Source organism: Mustela erminea, chromosome 13, assembly GCF_009829155.1.
Source record: "Mustela erminea isolate mMusErm1 chromosome 13, mMusErm1.Pri, whole genome shotgun sequence".
In the NCBI taxonomy this organism is placed as follows: domain Eukaryota; kingdom Metazoa; phylum Chordata; class Mammalia; order Carnivora; family Mustelidae; genus Mustela; species Mustela erminea.
This window is the reverse complement of record NC_045626.1, coordinates 65,533,329-65,551,046: the sequence shown is the minus strand read 5'-3', so window position 1 is coordinate 65,551,046 and position 17,718 is coordinate 65,533,329. Positions and strand designations below refer to the sequence as shown.

Here is a 17,718-nt window from a genome sequence, read left to right as displayed (position 1 = left end):
GTTTTGCACCTTGAACCAGTTCTCAGGGCAACTTACCAACCAGTTCGGGGGAAAACTGATATCTTCCCACATTGGATCTTTCAGTCCGTCAATATCCTTCTTCCTCTTCCATTAACAGGTTTTCATAATTCTCAATGAAGTTGTATGTAGACTTTTCCCCATAGGCAAATGGCTGGGGTATCTCTTTAGCTTAATCCCTAGTTAACTGATATTTTTAATGCAGTTGTAAATTGTATCCTTCTTAAATGTCTTTTTCTATTCATTGGCTGTTATAGAGAGAGATAATACATTTCTATACTTGAAATGGGATCTGGTAAATTTGCTATACTTTTTTATAGGTTCTATTAATTTATCTGTACATTTTGTGGGACTTGCTACATACTTAAACATACCATCTGTGAATAACCACAAATTGGTTACTGTTTTCTCAGTACTTACACATTTCATGTCTTTGCCCTGCTTACTCCCTCTGCTGGTACAACACAGGTGCAGCAGGGAGAGTAATACGCATCCTTGTCTTGTCACAAAGGGATGTTTTTAAACATCTCATTATGAAACACAATGCCTGGTATAATTTTCTTTAAAGATTCTCTCATAGATCAAAAAAGTTCTAGGAACGCCCGGGTGACTGGGTAGGTTGAGCATCAAACTCTTGATTTCTGCTCAGGTCATGATCTCAGGATCATGAGATAGAGCCCCACATTGGACTCTGCATTCAGCTCAGTGGGGAGTCTACTTGAGATTCTCTTTCCCTCTGACCCTCCCCCCACTCATGTGTGCACTCGCTTTCTAACTCTCTTTCTCTCTAAAATGAATAAATAAATCTTAAAACAAAGTCCTGTTATATTCTATGTGCGATGGGTCTTTTAACGTCATTTGTTGGATCTTATTCAAAAGAAAAATGCTTTTTCTACATTTTATTATATGGTTTTTTTATCATTGGAACTTTTTGCCCTCTTTCTATAGTTCTTGATAAATTCACCAGGTCATTTTCAATTTCAGTCATAAACCAACCAACTCTCTGCTATCTTGTTTCATCATACCCAGTGAATATTTATCATCCATTTCCTCAGTATTTGCTCTCCCCTTTCTGTCTGCCTTCATTCTATTCTTCTTTGAGATTATTCTGTTCTGTTGTAGCTTTGCAGAACATATGCTAATTTTCATGCTTTTTACTTTCGATCAAATTTCAATATACATTTTAAGGTTATTCATTTCCTTCTGTGTACTACATTAGCTGTATCCCTTAAGGTTTTTATGTAGGAATTTCATTATTGTTCAGTTCCAAATATCATCTTAAAATTTGAATTCTTCTCTAAACCACAGGGAGCATTTTATTTATATCTGAGCATAGGAGTATGTCCAAACTTTATACTCGGCAGTGAAAAACTGAGAGCTTTTCCCCTAAAATCAGGAACAAGATAAGGATGTCCATTCAAACCACTTTCATTCAACATAATATTGGAAGTCCTAGGTAAAGCAATCAGACAGAAAAAGAAATTAAATGCACCCAAACATATAAGGATATCTAGTTTCCCCTTGCCATTTCTAGTATTTTGCTTAGAGAACATACACCAAATGATTTCAGTCATTTAAAATGTATTTAGGCTTGCTTTATGACCCAGTATGTGGTCAGTTTTTGTCAGTGTCCCTTTTCTGCTTGGAGGGAGTATACATACTGTAATTTTGGATTCATATCCTATAAATAAGTCCATTAGGTCATGTCATTTAAGTCTTCTGACCTGCTATCTTCTTCTTCAAGTTAGTTATTTCAAGTTATCACCTAGCCCACCATTTCTGGAAATGGATGATCTTCTCTAAATGACTTTCTTCATGAAACATTCATTTGTGAAATGTGCACCAAGCATTTATGTTGTACAAGAGTAATGTCTGGGGGGCACCTGGGTGGCTCAGTGTGTTAAGCCGCTGCCTTTGGCTCAGGTCATGATCTCAGGGTCCTGGGATTGAGTCCCGCATCGGGCTCTCTGCTCAGCAGTGAGCCTGCTTCCTCCTCTCTCTCTCTCTCTGCCTGCCTCTCTGCCTACTTGTGATCTCTCTCTGTCAAATAAATAAATAAAATCTAAAAAAAAAAAAAAGAGTAATGTCTGGGCTCCTTACATTTCCAACACCTTAGTTGCCTTATATGATGGAACTTCTTGGCCTTTTCCCTGCAATATTTGAGGCTGGGGCAAAATTAATGGGTAACTCTCCATACTTTCGAACATCTGTGCAAACCTCTGTTATAGGTGGTGTCAGTCAGTGATCCTGTGGAGCACAACAAAAAGTGGCCTCACACAAGGTAAGAATTATTGGTTCACATAACTGGGAATCCAGACATGGGACACTCAGGGCTGCCTGAACCCAGAGGTCCTGGCTCTATTCCTCTAGGATTCTCCCTGCTCTGCACTGTCCCCACATTGGCTGGCTTCCTTTATGATGGCAAAACAGTTCCAGCAGAGCAGGACTGTTATAGCAATCCAAGCAAACTGAGACAGTCAGGGACTCAGAAGAATCAAGGGTCACTATTTGAAAATGAATGACGAGGAACGATTGAGAAGAGGTATAGGGATAGGCTTCTTGGAGTAGACCGCATGTGAAGCCAGTCCCATCCCATACCACCAAGTGACGTGTGAACGCTCTCTGCAGAGGAGAGCTCAGGAATCATGTTCACAAAATGGCATACTTCACAATGTCAGTCACCTTCATTCCCAGCCATCCCAGTGTTTGCCCAATGGGCTTATGAACAAAGGGGCCAGGGTGACAGGCTTGGAGGCTGAGCGTGAGCTCATCAGATACATGGTCTATCAAGGCTAAACTAGCTACTGCTGCCATCTAGTGGCTAATTTGCCAAGAGCACTTTTCCCTGGGGAACCCACGAGCCACCTGGTGGCAGGTTGATTCCATTGCACTTCTTCCCTCATGGAAGGGGCACAAATTTTGGATGGGGATTTGTCTTCGATGCCTGTAATCCTTCTTCCAGTAATACCAGCCCTGGATTCTTGGGATGTCTTAACTGGGTATTCCCCCACAGCAGTGTCTGATCAAGGAAATTATTCCACAGCAAAAGAACTGTAGCATGGAAATGATTAGTCTTAAATCATTATTTATTAAATAATGGAGTATTAAATCATACCCCATCGCCCAGAAGCGGCTGCCCAGGCTCCTTGGGGGATCCTAGGTGGTCCAGTCAATTAGATGTCCAGCTCAATTTCGGCTCAGTTCACCATCTCAGGGTCGTGAGTCCAGGCCCCATGCTCAGCTCCACGCTGGGTATGTAGCCTAAAAAAGGTGGGGGGGGAGCGGGTGGCTTACTAAAGATTCAGTTATGGCACATTGAGAGATAACACCATGAAATATGAAATATGGGCTTCTGTCTTGTAAGATTCAGCTTATGCTTTGAATCAAAGACCCTTATATGATGCAGTCTCTCCCCAGAGCCAGAATACACAAGTCTGAGAATCAAGGGATAAAAGTGAGAGTGGTTTCTCCCACAATCAATCCTAATAATCTACTCAAAGAATGTTTTCTTCCTGTCCTGGCAGCTTTGAGCCCTGCTGCTTTGGAAAATTGAGTTCCTAAGAAGATAATGCTTCCACCAGAGCACATTAACTGCTTCCATTAAATTAAAACACAACAGGCATAAAAAGGGGCTACTCTACTAGTTGAATGGATTGGTCTGGGTTTCTAAGGAGATCTCAGGTTGGTGCTACACAGTGGGGACAGGGAGGGCTTTGTCTAGAACCCAAAGCACTAAGCGTCTTAGTACTTCTTAGTACTCAGAGCCTTTAAGAAAGAAGGTTTAGATCTCCCCCTCAATCACCAGGTGAAGATCCATCACCAGCTGAGGTTCTAGCTACAGACAAGAGAATATCAAATTGGTAGAGGAATAAAAGTCATAGATATCAACTATGGCCTCATGACTAGGGTCACCAGACTTAGCAAATAATGTCAATCCCTGGTTAAATTTGAATTTCAGGTAAACAACAAATAAGTCTTTGAGTATAAGTATCTCCTGTGCAATATTTGGAGCATACTTATACTAAAAAGTATTCAATGTTTGGGCATCCTGTATCTTATCTGGCAGCCCTATTCATGACTAATGGAAAAAAAACTTTCACTTTTTTCTTTGCTTGTTTTATGTATTTGTATTAGCCATTATCTCTTTTCTGCTTCTCATTAACATTTTATATACAAGTTGTTGGAGGTTAGCAGAATATTCAGTGGAACTGTGAATGACTTTGAGGAGAAATTAATATAATTGGCTGTGGAGACAATGTCCCTTGGGAGCTTATGTCTCCTCATTTGGGAGAGAGTACAGAGGTAATTACATCTTAATTGGATGGAAAGTTGTTTTGCCAGCTACTGCAATGCTAAACATTGCCAATAGAGGGTGATGGAGGGATGTTTCAAGGCCATAGCAAGAAAAGAGTGCCTCACTTGTTTTCCAGCTTTCCTCCTTTCTGTCGAGTACAGATGTCAGTGGATGGATGTGTAAATGGTCCAGTTTCACCTCAGCAGCCCTGAATGACCAGCTCCAGCCTCTCACACTTTCCAACCAGGGTGGGCCACTTCTATACACCAGCCCTGGCTGCAGCCCTGTGCCAAGATTCTGGCTTGTACTGCCTGAGACGGGCCAATGTTACACAGCCTCCCCTCTCAGACTACATCTTTTCCTTTCTGAAATACTCGTTCATTCGTTCATTCATTCATTCAAGTATTTAATGATCATTTGCTCCACTGCAAGAACATGTCGAGTCTCCCTCTTCAAAGGGGCAAAGTTGAAGGATTTATTGACTCTTGTTTTGTCCAATCACACCTAACATGGTGTTTCACACACAGTAGGGTTCTTTTCCAGTTTTGCCACTAATAAACTCCCCAAGCCTGTTTCCCTGTCCGTGTCTCTAAGCAATCAGTATACCTGATGGGGTGCTGGTGAATGTTGAACAACCAACTCAGAGTGTGTATGTTGCCAGCGGGCGGGGGGGTGGGGTCACAAGCTGGTACAAGCAGTCTCCGACACACCACTAACTGCCAATGGCTGGTGCTTCTGGGGCTTCTTTCTGGGCACTAGTTGGCTTCCTGTGCTTCTGTACAAACGGACAGCGACATCTGGTGGTAGAGCCAAGCAGGTCCCAAACCACACAGAGAAGAGTCTGTGAGTATGGGAGTATGGGAAAAAATAGAAACACCATCTTCACCGTCCCCGCCCCGACACCTCCCAAAGTTTTCTCCCCTTTGTCTTATTCGGCCCAGGGGTCCACCATCTCCAGAAAAGACTCAATGCCTAGGAGGAACCATGATGGGAACCCATGCAGGTCTTCCTCCCTATTAAGTGTAAGTGGCTCCAGGGGCTGGAATAAGATGTGACCTTATAGGGCAGTAAATTCCCATGTCATGCCAGCAGATCACCACTGCAGACCAGCAGCCTATCCCCAATGGTGAACTCAAGAAGAGCATATCAGTCAAAGCAGTCACCACACCATCCCTAAACAAGAGTCACCCAGCTAGCATACTAGCTAGCACCCAGTCACCCAGAAGCATTTGTTCATGACAAGTCTTCCTCCTGGGATGTGGAATTTGGCCCCAAACCCCAAGGTTTTTCTTTGGTCCAAGACTTCCCTGATTTCATGTGTCACCCTTGGTTCCCAGATCTCAGAACCTTATATCCCCACCTGTGGTACGACAGGTGGAGAAAGGAGGGTAGCCTCTAGAATAGGAAAACCATTACACCTAACTCTTGGCCACCCCAATCCCCAACAGATTTTTGACCCTTAAAGGTCAATACTTGAATCTCTTCAGTAGTGTACTCTTTCCCCCCCCCCCCCCGATAGTGCATTCTTCTAGAAAGCTTCTGCTTAGTCCAGGACTCCTTTTATCCCCCAGATCCCTGGAAGGGCAGGATTATTGATTCAAACCTAAATCCCTGGCTTCTAGCTCTACAGGCCTGCTGTAGCTGCATCCCCAGGCAGCTAACTATCTCCCCACCCCAGGAGCTACTCCTGCAGACCTGTCCAACCCGTACCACCACCACCACCACCCCACACACACACATTATCTCTGCAATGGTGAACCCCTTCTAGGGACCAGCTCTGGACCACACCCTATGACACATTTCTTTCCCTCTGGAAGGCTGTACATCTCTGCAAAGCCATGCTCTCTTGGGAAAGGTCTGGATCTTAGCCCTGTGTGGCATCCCTCTCCTAAGCCCTTAGTTTATTTATTGGCCAGCCTTGCTTTACCTAGAGGTTGTGGGTAGTAAGTACATGAGAGCACATCTTGGCACCTTCTTTCACCCTTTAGATAAGTTAACTCCTTATAGTAAATGTTTTCTGATCAAATTACTAGTGCGGTTTGTCTTCTGACTCGGCTCTAACTGACGCAACAACACAGCATCAGAAGATGGCCTGAAAAGACGGTCATCTCCAAACTGTTGCTATCGCTGGTATAAAGGCCAAAACCAAAATAAAAAAAACACCTTCTTCCAGAGGTAAGTGGGAGGTGGGAAAGGGGACGTACCGTGAAGGAACTGATTCAGGGTATGTAAGGACCCCTCACTCACCTGTGACCCTGTGTAGTCAGATAAAACCTAAAGGGACCTGGGCATGTGGGAAAGATTTTGAATTCAAACATAACCCCCCCCAGTACAGGTAAAAATAAATTATCATTAGCTAAAAAGAGAAATGTACTTCATCAGAGATAAGGCTGATCATTTGGGGGTCATCTTTATCAAAGACTTCTTGAGAAAACTACCTTCCTGCGGGATACAGTCCAATATTTTGCATCTGGCTTTCCCAAAACTTCTGGGCTCCCTCCATTCCATGTCCTCTGTACTCTATTCCATGTACTCTCAGTTCTAACGGGTGAGGCCTCCAGGCACCGGGTCCAATAGAATGCAAACATCCAGATGCCACAGGGAATAGCAAAAAGCAAATGTGGTAACCGAACAAACCAACTGCTGATCAGCCCAAAGCTGGAGTTAAACAGGACAGGACAGATCACCCAGTGAGAATATAGGCAGCTTTCTTTGGGACAGTCATTGCAGGAAGGGAACCAAAAATGGATTCAGGTGTTCTTCCCCTCACCGATAAGAAACACTGAATACAATGTCTCCTAGGATTTGTGAGATTTAATCCCAGGACAGCTAAGTCAGAGCATCCTGTCCAGGGGTGTACAAATCAAAAATTTCTGATGGACTCAGATTCTGTGGTAGCTTGGAACAAAATGGAAACACTTTTGCAAATGCCTCAGGCCTAACTCTAGTTAAGGACGATGGGCTGGGCATGTGTCCGAAAGCACATACAGGCTATGTCACATTTTATACAGGAATATAAAGGAATAGACTGTATTCCTTTACTCTTGCCCCTCCCAAAGGCTTCATATGATGAGACCAAGGCTAAATGTTCAGCTTTCTTTCTCTTTAAAACATTTCCCTGTTTACAAGTCTCATAGATGGAGGAAATTTTTCTGTCATCTCTCCATACCCTTAATGATGTCTCAGAGCGTAGGACTTCTTACTTCAGGGATGGCCTCACACAGGATGGCCCCCAGTGTCATGTTTTTCAAAAATGACTATTCCTCGATCAGTCTTAGGGCTTTTTATACGGGAAATCTCATGGAAGATGGGAAGACAGAAGAGGTTTGGCCAGTGACAATTAAAACCAACATTCCAGAACAAACTACTACCAAAGAGGATGAATTTTGTTTTTTCCTAAATGATCCTTCAGAAATAAAATAAGGAACCAGAGTCCCTGGACTGATTGTCCAATTACACTAAACAGAGCACAGGCTGTAGCTCAGGAGTACAAGATCACAGTTTTGGACTATACATGAGGACAACAGGCTTCTCATTCTTTGGGTCACAAATCCAGGCAATTTGACCTGACAACCAGTAGAGAGGAGGCTGGGCAAGGGGGCAAGTAGGACACCTGCTGTTAGATCAATCCCAATGGGTGCCTTCTCCACTGGAATATAATGGGTGGGAATAATTGGTTCTTAACCATTAAGATGGTTGCTCTGTGAAATAGGGGAGAAAAGAGCTGGAATCATAGGAACCCCAACAAAGGAGGGATGTGGATGTGTTATGTCCTTTGAAATTCTAGGTGTAAAACAATAAGCCCCAGACCAGCCTCCCTTCATCTTTTCACCACTGGCCAGCAAAATGGAAAGGAAGACCATACTGTGACACTGCCATTATCCTTTCTTTGTGAGAATTGCAAAAATCTGCCGAGCTAGCTTCCTGAGTCCAAAACCATAGGTTAACTCCGGACACTAACTTGGCAAGAATACTGGACTAGAGATTTAGGGAATCACATGTCTTAAATGTCCTCCCAATAAGTCCAAACCCACCCTACACCCAAGGGAAATGCCAGCCAGCAGCCTGTGGACATGCATACAGATTACTTACTTTGGCCGCTCGGCTAACTCCAAATTTGCTTCTTTGTCAAGGGTGATCAAATTTACTGGGTCATACCCACTTTGCCACAAATTAAATATTATCAATCAGAAATCACTGTGCTGGAGGAGTCAAGATGGCGGAGAAGTAGCAGGCTGAGACTGCTTCAGCTAGCCGGAGATCAGCTAGATAGCTTATCTAAAGATTGCAAACACCTGAAAATCCATCGGCAGATCGAAGAGAAGAAGAACAGCAATTCTGGAAACAGAAAAACAACCACTTTCTGAAAGGTAGGACCGGCGGAGAAGTGAATCCAAAGCGACGGGAAGATAGACCCTGGGGGGAGGGGCCGGCTCCCGGCAAGCGGCGGAGCAACGGTGCACAAAATCAGGACTTTTAAAAGTCTGTTCCGCTGAGGGACATCGCTCCAGAGGCTAAACCGGGGCGAAGCCCACGCGGGTTCAGCGTGGCCTCAGGTCCCGCAGGGTCACAGAAGGAGCAGGGGTGTCTGAGTGTCGCAGACCTTGCGGGTATTGGAACGGGAAAGCCGGCTACAGAGACAGAGCCGACAGTAAGCTCACAGCTCGGTGTTACCTTGAACTGGTCGCAGGCTCGGAGAGCTCGGAGCGCGGCCGGAGGTCAGGCAGACGGGAGTAACTGGGCGCTGTTCTCTGAGGGCGCACTGAGGAGTGCGGCCCTGGGCTCTCGGCTCCTCCGGGCCGGAGACCAGGAGGCCGCCATTTGTATTCCCGTCCTCTGGAACTCTACGGAAAGCGCTCAGGGAACAAAAGCTCCTGAAAGCAAACCCGAGCGGATTACTCACCCCGGCCCCGGGTAAGGGCGGTGCAATTCCGCCTGGGGCAAAGACACTTGAGAATCACTACAACAGGCCCCTCCCCCAGAAGATCAACAAGAAATCCAGCCGAGACCAAGTTCACCTACCAAGGAGTGCGGTTTCAATACCAAGGAGAGCAGCAGAATTCCAGAGGAGGAGAAAGCCAAGCACGGAACTCATGGCTTTTTCCCTGTGATTTTTTTTTTAGTCTTGCAGTTAATTTAATCTTTTTCTTTTTCATTTTCTGTTTTTTTTTTTTTTCTCGCCTTCGGGTAAAATTTTTTTTTTTTGAACTGTTACCTTTTTCTTTTTTAACGATTTCTTACTAGTTTATCTAATATATATATTTTTTCTTTTTTACATTTTTCTTAGGTGTTTCCCTTTTTTTTTTTTTAATTCTTCTCTTTTCTTTTTTCTTTTTTTTTTCTTTTTTCTTTTTTTTTCTTTCTTCCTTTTTGAACCTCTTTTTATCCCCTTCTCCCCCCTCACGATTTTGGATCTCTTCTAATTTGGTTAAAACATTTTTTCCTGGGGTTGTTGCCACCGTTTTAGTATTTTACTTGCCCCTTCATATACTCTTATCTGGACAAAATGACAAGACGGAAAAATTCAACACAAAAAAAAGAACAAGAGGCAGTACCGAAGGCTAGGGACCTAATCAATACAGACATTGGTAATATGTCAGATCTAGAGTTCAGAATGACAATTCTCAAGGTTCTAGCCGGGCTCGAAAAAGGCATGGAAGATATTAGAGAAACCCTCTCGAGAGATATAAAAGCCCTTTCTGGAGAAATAAAAGAACTAAAATCTAACCAAGTTAAAATCAAAAAAGCTATTAATGAAGTGCAATCAAAAATGGAGGCTCTCACTGCTAGGATAAATGAGGCAGAAGAGAGAATTAGTGATATAGAAGACCAAATGACAGAGAATAAAGAAGCTGAGCAAAAGAGGGACAAACAGCTACTGGACCACGAGGGGAGAATTCGAGAGATAAGTGACACCATAAGACGAAACAACATTAGAATAATTGGGATTCCAGAAGAAGAAGAAAGAGAGAGGGGAGCAGAAGGTATACTGGAGAGAATTATTGGGGAGAATTTCCCCAATATGGCAAAGGGAACGAGCATCAAAATTCAGGAGGTTCAGAGAACGCCCCTCAAAATCAATAGGAATAGGCCCACACCCCGTCACCTAATAGTAAAATTTACAAGTCTCAGTGACAAAGAGAAAATCCTGAAAGCAGCCCGGGAAAAGAAGTCTGTAACATACAATGGTAAAAATATTAGATTGGCAGCTGACTTATCCACAGAGACCTGGCAGGCCAGAAAGAGCTGGCATGATATTTTCAGAGCACTAAACGAGAAAAACATGCAGCCAAGAATACTATATCCAGCTAGGCTATCATTGAAAATAGAAGGAGAGATTAAAAGCTTCCAGGACAAACAAAAACTGAAAGAATTTGCAAATACCAAACCAGCTCTACAGGAAATATTGAAAGGGGTCCTCTAAGCAAAGAGAGAGCCTACAAGTGGTAGATCAGAAAGGAACAGAGACCATATACAGTAACAGTCAACTTACAGGCAATACAATGGCACTAAATTCATATCTCTCAATAGTTACCCTGAATGTTAATGGGCTAAATGCCCCTGTCAAAAGACACAGGGTATCAGAATGGATAAAAAAACAAAACCCATCTATATGTTGCCTCCAAGAAACTCATTTTAAGCCCGAAGACACCTCCAGATTTAAAGTGAGGGGGTGGAAAAGAATTTACCATGCTAATGGACATCAGAAGAAAGCAGGAGTGGCAATCCTTATATCAGATCAATTAGATTTTAAGCCAAAGACTATAATAAGAGATGAGGAAGGACACTATATCATACTCAAAGGGTCTGTCCAACAAGAAGATCTAACAATTTTAAATATCTATGCCCCCAACGTGGGAACAGCCAACTATATAAACCAATTAATAACAAAATCAAAGAAACACATCAACAATAATACAATAATAGTAGGGGACTTTAACACTCCCCTCACTGAAATGGACAGATCATCCAAGCAAAAGATCAGCAAGGAAATAAAGGCCTTAAACGACACACTGGACCAGATGGACATCACAGATATATTCAGAATATTTCATCCCAAAGCAACAGAATACACATTCTTCTCTAGTGCACATGGAACATTCTCCAGAATAGATCACATCCTCGGTCCTAAATCAGGACTCAACCGGTATCAAAAGATTGGGATCATTCGCTGCATATTTTCAGACCACAATGCTCTAAAGCTAGAACTCAACCACAAAAGGAAGTTTGGAAAGAACCCAAATACATGGAGACTAAACAGCATCCTTCTAAAGAATGAATGGGTCAACCGGGAAATTAAAGAAGAATTGAAAAAAATCATGGAAACAAATGATAATGAAAATACAACGGTTCAAAATCTGTGGGACACAACAAAGGCAGTCCTGAGAGGAAAATATATAGCGGTACAAGCCTTTCTAAGAAACAAGAAAGGTCTCAGGTACACAACCTAACCCTACACCTAAAGGAGCTGGAGAAAGAACAAGAAAGAAACCCTAAGCCCAGCAGGAGAAGAGAAATCATAAAGATCAGAGCAGAAATCAATGAAATAGAAACCAAAAAAACAATAGAACAAATCAACGAAACTAGGAGCTGGTTCTTTGAAAGAATTAATAAAATTGATAAACCCCTGGCCAGACTTATCAAAAAGAAAAGAGAAAGGACCCAAATAAATAAAATCATGAATGAAAGAGGAGAGATCACAACTAACACCAAAGAAATACAAACTATTATAAGAACATACTATGAGCAACTCTACGCCAATAAATTTGACAATCTGGAAGAAATGGATGCATTCCTAGAAACACATAAACTACCACAACTGAACCAGGAAGAAATAGAAAGCCTGAACAGACCCATAACCAGTAAGGAGATTGAAACAGTCATTAAAAATCTCCAAACAAACAAAAGCCCAGGGCCAGACGGCTTCCCGGGGGAATTCTACCAAACATTTAAAGAAGAACTAATTCCTATTCTCCTGAAACTGTTCCAAAAAATAGAAATGGAAGGAAAACTTCCAAACTCATTTTATGAGGCCAGCATCACCTTGATCCTAAAACCAGACAAGGATCCCACCAAAAAAGAGAGCTATAGACCGATATCCTTGATGAACACAGATGCGAAAATACTCAACAAAATACTAGCCAATAGGATTCAACAGTACATTAAAAAGATTATTCACCACGACCAAGTGGGATTTATTCCAGGGCTGCAAGGTTGGTTCAACATCCACAAATCAGTCAGTGTGATACAACACATCAATAAAAGAAAGAACAAGAACCATGTGATACTCTCAATAGATGCTGAAAAAGCATTTGACAAAGTACAGCATCCCTTCCTGATCAAAACTCTTCAAAGTGTAGGGATAGAGGGCACATACCTCAATATCATCAAAGCCATCTATGAAAAACCCACCGCAAATATCATTCTCAATGGAGAAAAACTGAAAGCTTTTCCGCTAAGGTCAGGAACACGGCAGGGATGTCCATTATCACCACTGCTATTCAACATAGTACTAGAGGTCCTAGCCTCAGCAATAAGACAACAAAAGGAAATTAAAGGCATCCAAATCGGCAAAGAAGAAGTCAAATTATCACTCTTCGCAGATGATATGATACTATATGTGGAAAACCCAAAAGACTCCACTCCAAAACTGCTAGAACTTATACAGGAATTCAGTAAAGTGTCAGGATATAAAATCAATGCACAGAAATCAGTTGCATTTCTCTACACCAACAGCAAGACAGAAGAAAGAGAAATTAAGGAGTCAATCCCATTTACAATTGCACCCAAAACCATAAGATACCTAGGAATAAACCTAACCAAAGAGACACAGAATCTATACTCAGAAAACTATAAAGTACTCATGAAAGAAATTGAGGAAGACACAAAGAAATGGAAAAATGTTCCATGCTCCTGGATTGGAAGAATAAATATTGTGAAAATGTCTATGCTACCTAAAGCAATCTACACATTTAATGCAATTCCTATCAAAGTACCATCCATCTTTTTCAAAGAAATGGAACAAATAATGCTAAAATTTATATGGAACCAGAAAAGACCTCGAATAGCCAAAGGGATATTGAAAAAGAAAGCCAACGTTGGTGGCATCACAATTCCGGACTTCAAGCTCTATTACAAAGCTGTCGTCATCAAGACAGCATGGTACTGGCACAAAAACAGACACATAGATCAATGGAACAGAATAGAGAGCCCAGAAATAGACCCTCAACTCTATGGTCAACTAATCTTCGACAAAGCAGGAAAGAATGTCCAATGGCAAAAAGACAGCCTCTTCAATAAATGGTGCTGGGAAAATTGGACAGCCACATGCAGAAAAATGATATTGGACCATTTCCTTACACCACACACAAAAATAGACTCAAAATGGATGAAGGACCTCAATGTGCGAAAGGAATCCATCAAAATCCTTGAGGAGAACACAGGCAGCAACCTCTTTGACCTCAACCGCAGCAACATCTTCCTAGGAACAACGCAAAAGGCAAGGGAAGCAAGGGCAAAAATGAACTATTGGGATTTCATCAAGATCAAAAGCTTTTGCACAGCAAACGAAACAGTTAACAAAATCAAAAGACAACTGACAGAATGGGAGAAGATATTTGCAAACGACATATCAGATAAAGGACTAGTGTCCAGTATCTATAAAGAACTTAGCAAACTCAACACCCAAAGAACAAATAACCCAATCAAGAAATGGGCAGAGGACATGAACAGACATTTCTGCAAAGAAGACATCCAGATGGCCAACAGACACATGAAAAAGTGCTCCATATCACTCGGCATCAGGGAAATACAAATCAAAACCACAATGAGATATCACCTCACACCAGTCAGAATGGCTAAAATCAACAAGTCAGGAAATGACAGATGCTGGCGAGGATGCGGAGAAAGGGGAACCCTCCTACACTGTTGGTGGGAATGCAAGCTGGTGCAGCCACTCTGGAAAACAGCATGGAGGTTCCTCAAAATGTTGAAAATAGAACTGCCCTATGACCCAGCAATTGCACTATTGGGTATTTACCCTAAGGATACAAACGTAGTGATCCAAAGGGGCACATGCACCCGAATGTTTATAGCAGCAATGTCCACAATAGCCAAACTATGGAAAGAACCTAGATGTCCATCAACAGATGAATGGATCAAGAAGATGTGGTATATATACACAATGGAATACTATGCAGCCATCAAAAGAAATGAAATCTTGCCATTTGCGACAACATGGATGGAACTAGAGCGTATCATGCTTAGCGAAATAAGTCAAGCAGAGAAAGACAACTATCATATGATCTCCCTGATATGAGGAAGTGGTGATGCAACATGGGGGCTTAAGTGGGTAGGAGAAGAATAAATGAAACAAGATGGGATTGGGAGGGAGACAAACCATAAGTGACTTTTAATCTCACAAAACAAACTGAGGGTTGCTAGGGGGAGGGGGTTTGGGAGAAGGGGGTGGGATTATGAACATTGGGGAGGGTATGTGCTTTGGTGAGTGCTGTGAAGTGTGTAAACCTGGTGATTCACAGACCTGTACCCCTGGGGATAGAGTATTATGCCTCCATCAGAAAGGATGAATACCCAACTTTTGTAGCAACATGGACGGGACTGGAAGAGATTATGCTGAGTGAAATAAGTCAAGCAGAGAGAGTCAATTATCATATGGTTTCACTTATGTGTGGAGCATAACAAATAGCATGGAGGACATGGGGACTTAGAGTGGAGAAGGGAGTTGGGGGAAATTGGAAGGGGAGGTGAACCATGAGAGACTATGGACTCTGAAAAACAATCTGAGGGTTTTGAAGGGACGGGGGGTGGGAGGTTGGGGTACCAGGTGGTGGGTATTATAGAGGGCACGGATTGCATGGAGCACGGGGTGTGGTGCAAAAATAATGAATACTGTTATGCTAGAAATAAAAAAATAAATAAATAAATAAATAAATAAATAAATAAATAAAAAAGAAATCACTGTGCTAACATGTTTTATCGCTGGGGGGTGTCAGAGACCCCTAAATCTAATCCAGGCTTAAGGTGGGCCATACAAAATTTTCCCACTAGGTGGCGGAAATGCCAGAAGAAGCCAGGCGCCCTGAACAGACTGACTTCCCCTGTGACCCAGTCCCCTGCCAAGGTGGAGAGAATGAATCCAGTCCAATCCTAAAAGATTACCTTAGGAGCTAGCTGGATTATGAGTGCCCTTTTACACCAGAAGAGATAGGAAAATTAAAATTAAAGATAACAAGAGTTTTATTCTACAAATTAATGTGTGGCTAGCAAAAAAAAATTAATTAAAAATTAAAGAAAGAAGGTGGGATGTTTGACTCACTGGGGCATCTATTCTCAAGTCTTTTCTGCAGTGGAAGTTGTGTAAGCATCCGGCTGAGAATCCATTTCCAGAGGTCCAAAAACCACTGGGGGGGAGGAAAGTTTCAAAAAGCATTTGGAAATGACAATATGAAGAGCTCCATAGATCCATTCCCCAGCAAAACTGGTAAAATTTTAAGCTTTTATTATATATTTATTTATTTGTTACACATGTTAATTCTCTTTTTTTAAGATTTTTTTTTAAATGATTTTTATTTATTTATTTGACAGAGATCACAAGTAGGCAGAGAGGCAGGCAGAGAGAGAGAGGAGGAGGAGGAAGCAGGCTCTCCACTGAGCAGAGAGCCCAATGCAGGCTCGATCCAAGGACCCTGGGACCATAACCCGAGCCGAAGGTGGAGGCTTTAACCCACTGAGCCACCCAGGCACCCCATACACATGTTAATTCTTAAAATATACCTACATTTTAAGAAATAATATACATTTTTATATAAAAAATATTGGAAGTATATATACATATGTATAGAGAGATAGATAGTCAGTCTCTGGAAACAGACCTGAAGGCATACAGCTAATGAAATATTTATTCAAGAAAATCTGCTAAAACGTGACAAGAGCAGTGAGAATCTGTAGCATTCCAATCATAACCTGTTCCCTTCCTCCCCCAGTGTGATGGAAACTCTACTCCTAACAAGTGAAGCCAAGGAAAACAAGGCACCCTCCTCACCAAGCTCCAACTTAAAAGTGATCGTATGTTCCAGAGAAGGGCAGTTCATCAGCATTTTTTCCCCCACACGCACCTCCCAGCTACCTGTCGCAGAGGCTACATTCCAGGTGAGTGTGTCAAGACATCGGAGACTTTGTCCTACTCAGCGCTCACTGTGACACAAAGGCACTCCCTTAGAGATGGCACACTGAAGACTGGGAGGCGCATCACCTTTGCTGAAGCTTGCTCATGAAGTGGAGATTCTACGGTGGGAGCAGCAAGCCAGGAATTCAAAGGCCCCGAGATGAGTGCCCGGTTCCTAAAGCAGAGTTGTCGCTCAGAGAGAAGCCATCACTGATCCTGCCCCAGGCTCAGACCTACAGCTTAGAGACTCTGCCCAGGGAGAAAGGCAGGACAAAACAATGATCTCTGAAGTCCTTCCCAAGTGAACTGGCTTTATTTGCAACAGAGTATGAGGAAGCCCAAACCTAAAGGTACTCTGACAACAATGGAGCTTGTGGTGAAACACAATTAAAAGAAGTCTGTTAACTTCATTAGAGATAACACCTAAACCATAAGCCAGCTATTTTACCAGGGAAAATCAGGAAGAGACAACTAAGAAGAGCCCTCCTGGGGTCAGAAAAAATCTCAAACACTGACCTCAAAATCTATCCTGGCAAATAAGCCTACATTTAATTGGATCTGTGAAGCAATGTACGCCATTGTTGAAAATGGTAAAGCAGGGCACCTGGGTGGCTCAGTGGGTTAAGCCGCTGCCTTTGGCTCAGGTCATGATCTCGGGGTCCTGGGATCGAGTCCCGCATCGGGCTCTCTGCTCAGCAGGGAGCCTGCTTCTCTCTTTCTCTCTCTCTCTCTCTCTGCCTGCCTCTCTGTCTACTTGTGATCTCTGTCTGTCAAATAAACAAATAAAATCTTTGAAAAAGAAAATGGTAAAGCAATCAGCTGCGGTGAGTGAAGTTTATCAGATGGGCATGGTCAGGGAAAGAGGTTCTAGCCAGGGCAATTAGGCAAAAAAAAGGGGGCGGGGGCATCCAGATTGGAAAAAAAAAAAAAAAGTAAACCTATCTCTATCGCATAACCTTAAATATATAGAAAATTGTATATAGAAAATCCTAAGGAATCCACAAAAACACTACTAAAGCTAACAAGAAGTTGGGCAAAGTTGCAGGATGTAAGATCAATATACAAAAATCAGTTGTGAGATGTTGATCAAAGGGCAGAGTTTCAGTTATTCACGATGAATAAATTCTGGAGATCTAATATACAGCATGATAGCTGTAGTATACTATATTGTATACTTACAATTTGCTAAGAAAATGTATCTTAAATGCTCACCACACTC

The 17,718-nt window shown here is 42.4% G+C and overlaps 1 long non-coding RNA gene across 1 annotated transcript in view; it reads right to left on the bottom strand.

Annotated features, from left to right (window-relative positions):
• Positions 1-3,145: 3,145 nt before the first annotated feature.
• Positions 3,146-17,718, bottom strand: part of LOC116572434 — a 33,599-nt gene continuing 19,026 nt past the window's right edge. The window contains exons 2-3 of the long non-coding RNA XR_004278318.1: positions 15,651-15,735; positions 3,146-3,279 (exon numbers count right to left, since the gene is read on the bottom strand). This is a non-coding gene — a long non-coding RNA (uncharacterized LOC116572434). The remainder of the gene's footprint in view (positions 3,280-15,650; positions 15,736-17,718) is intronic.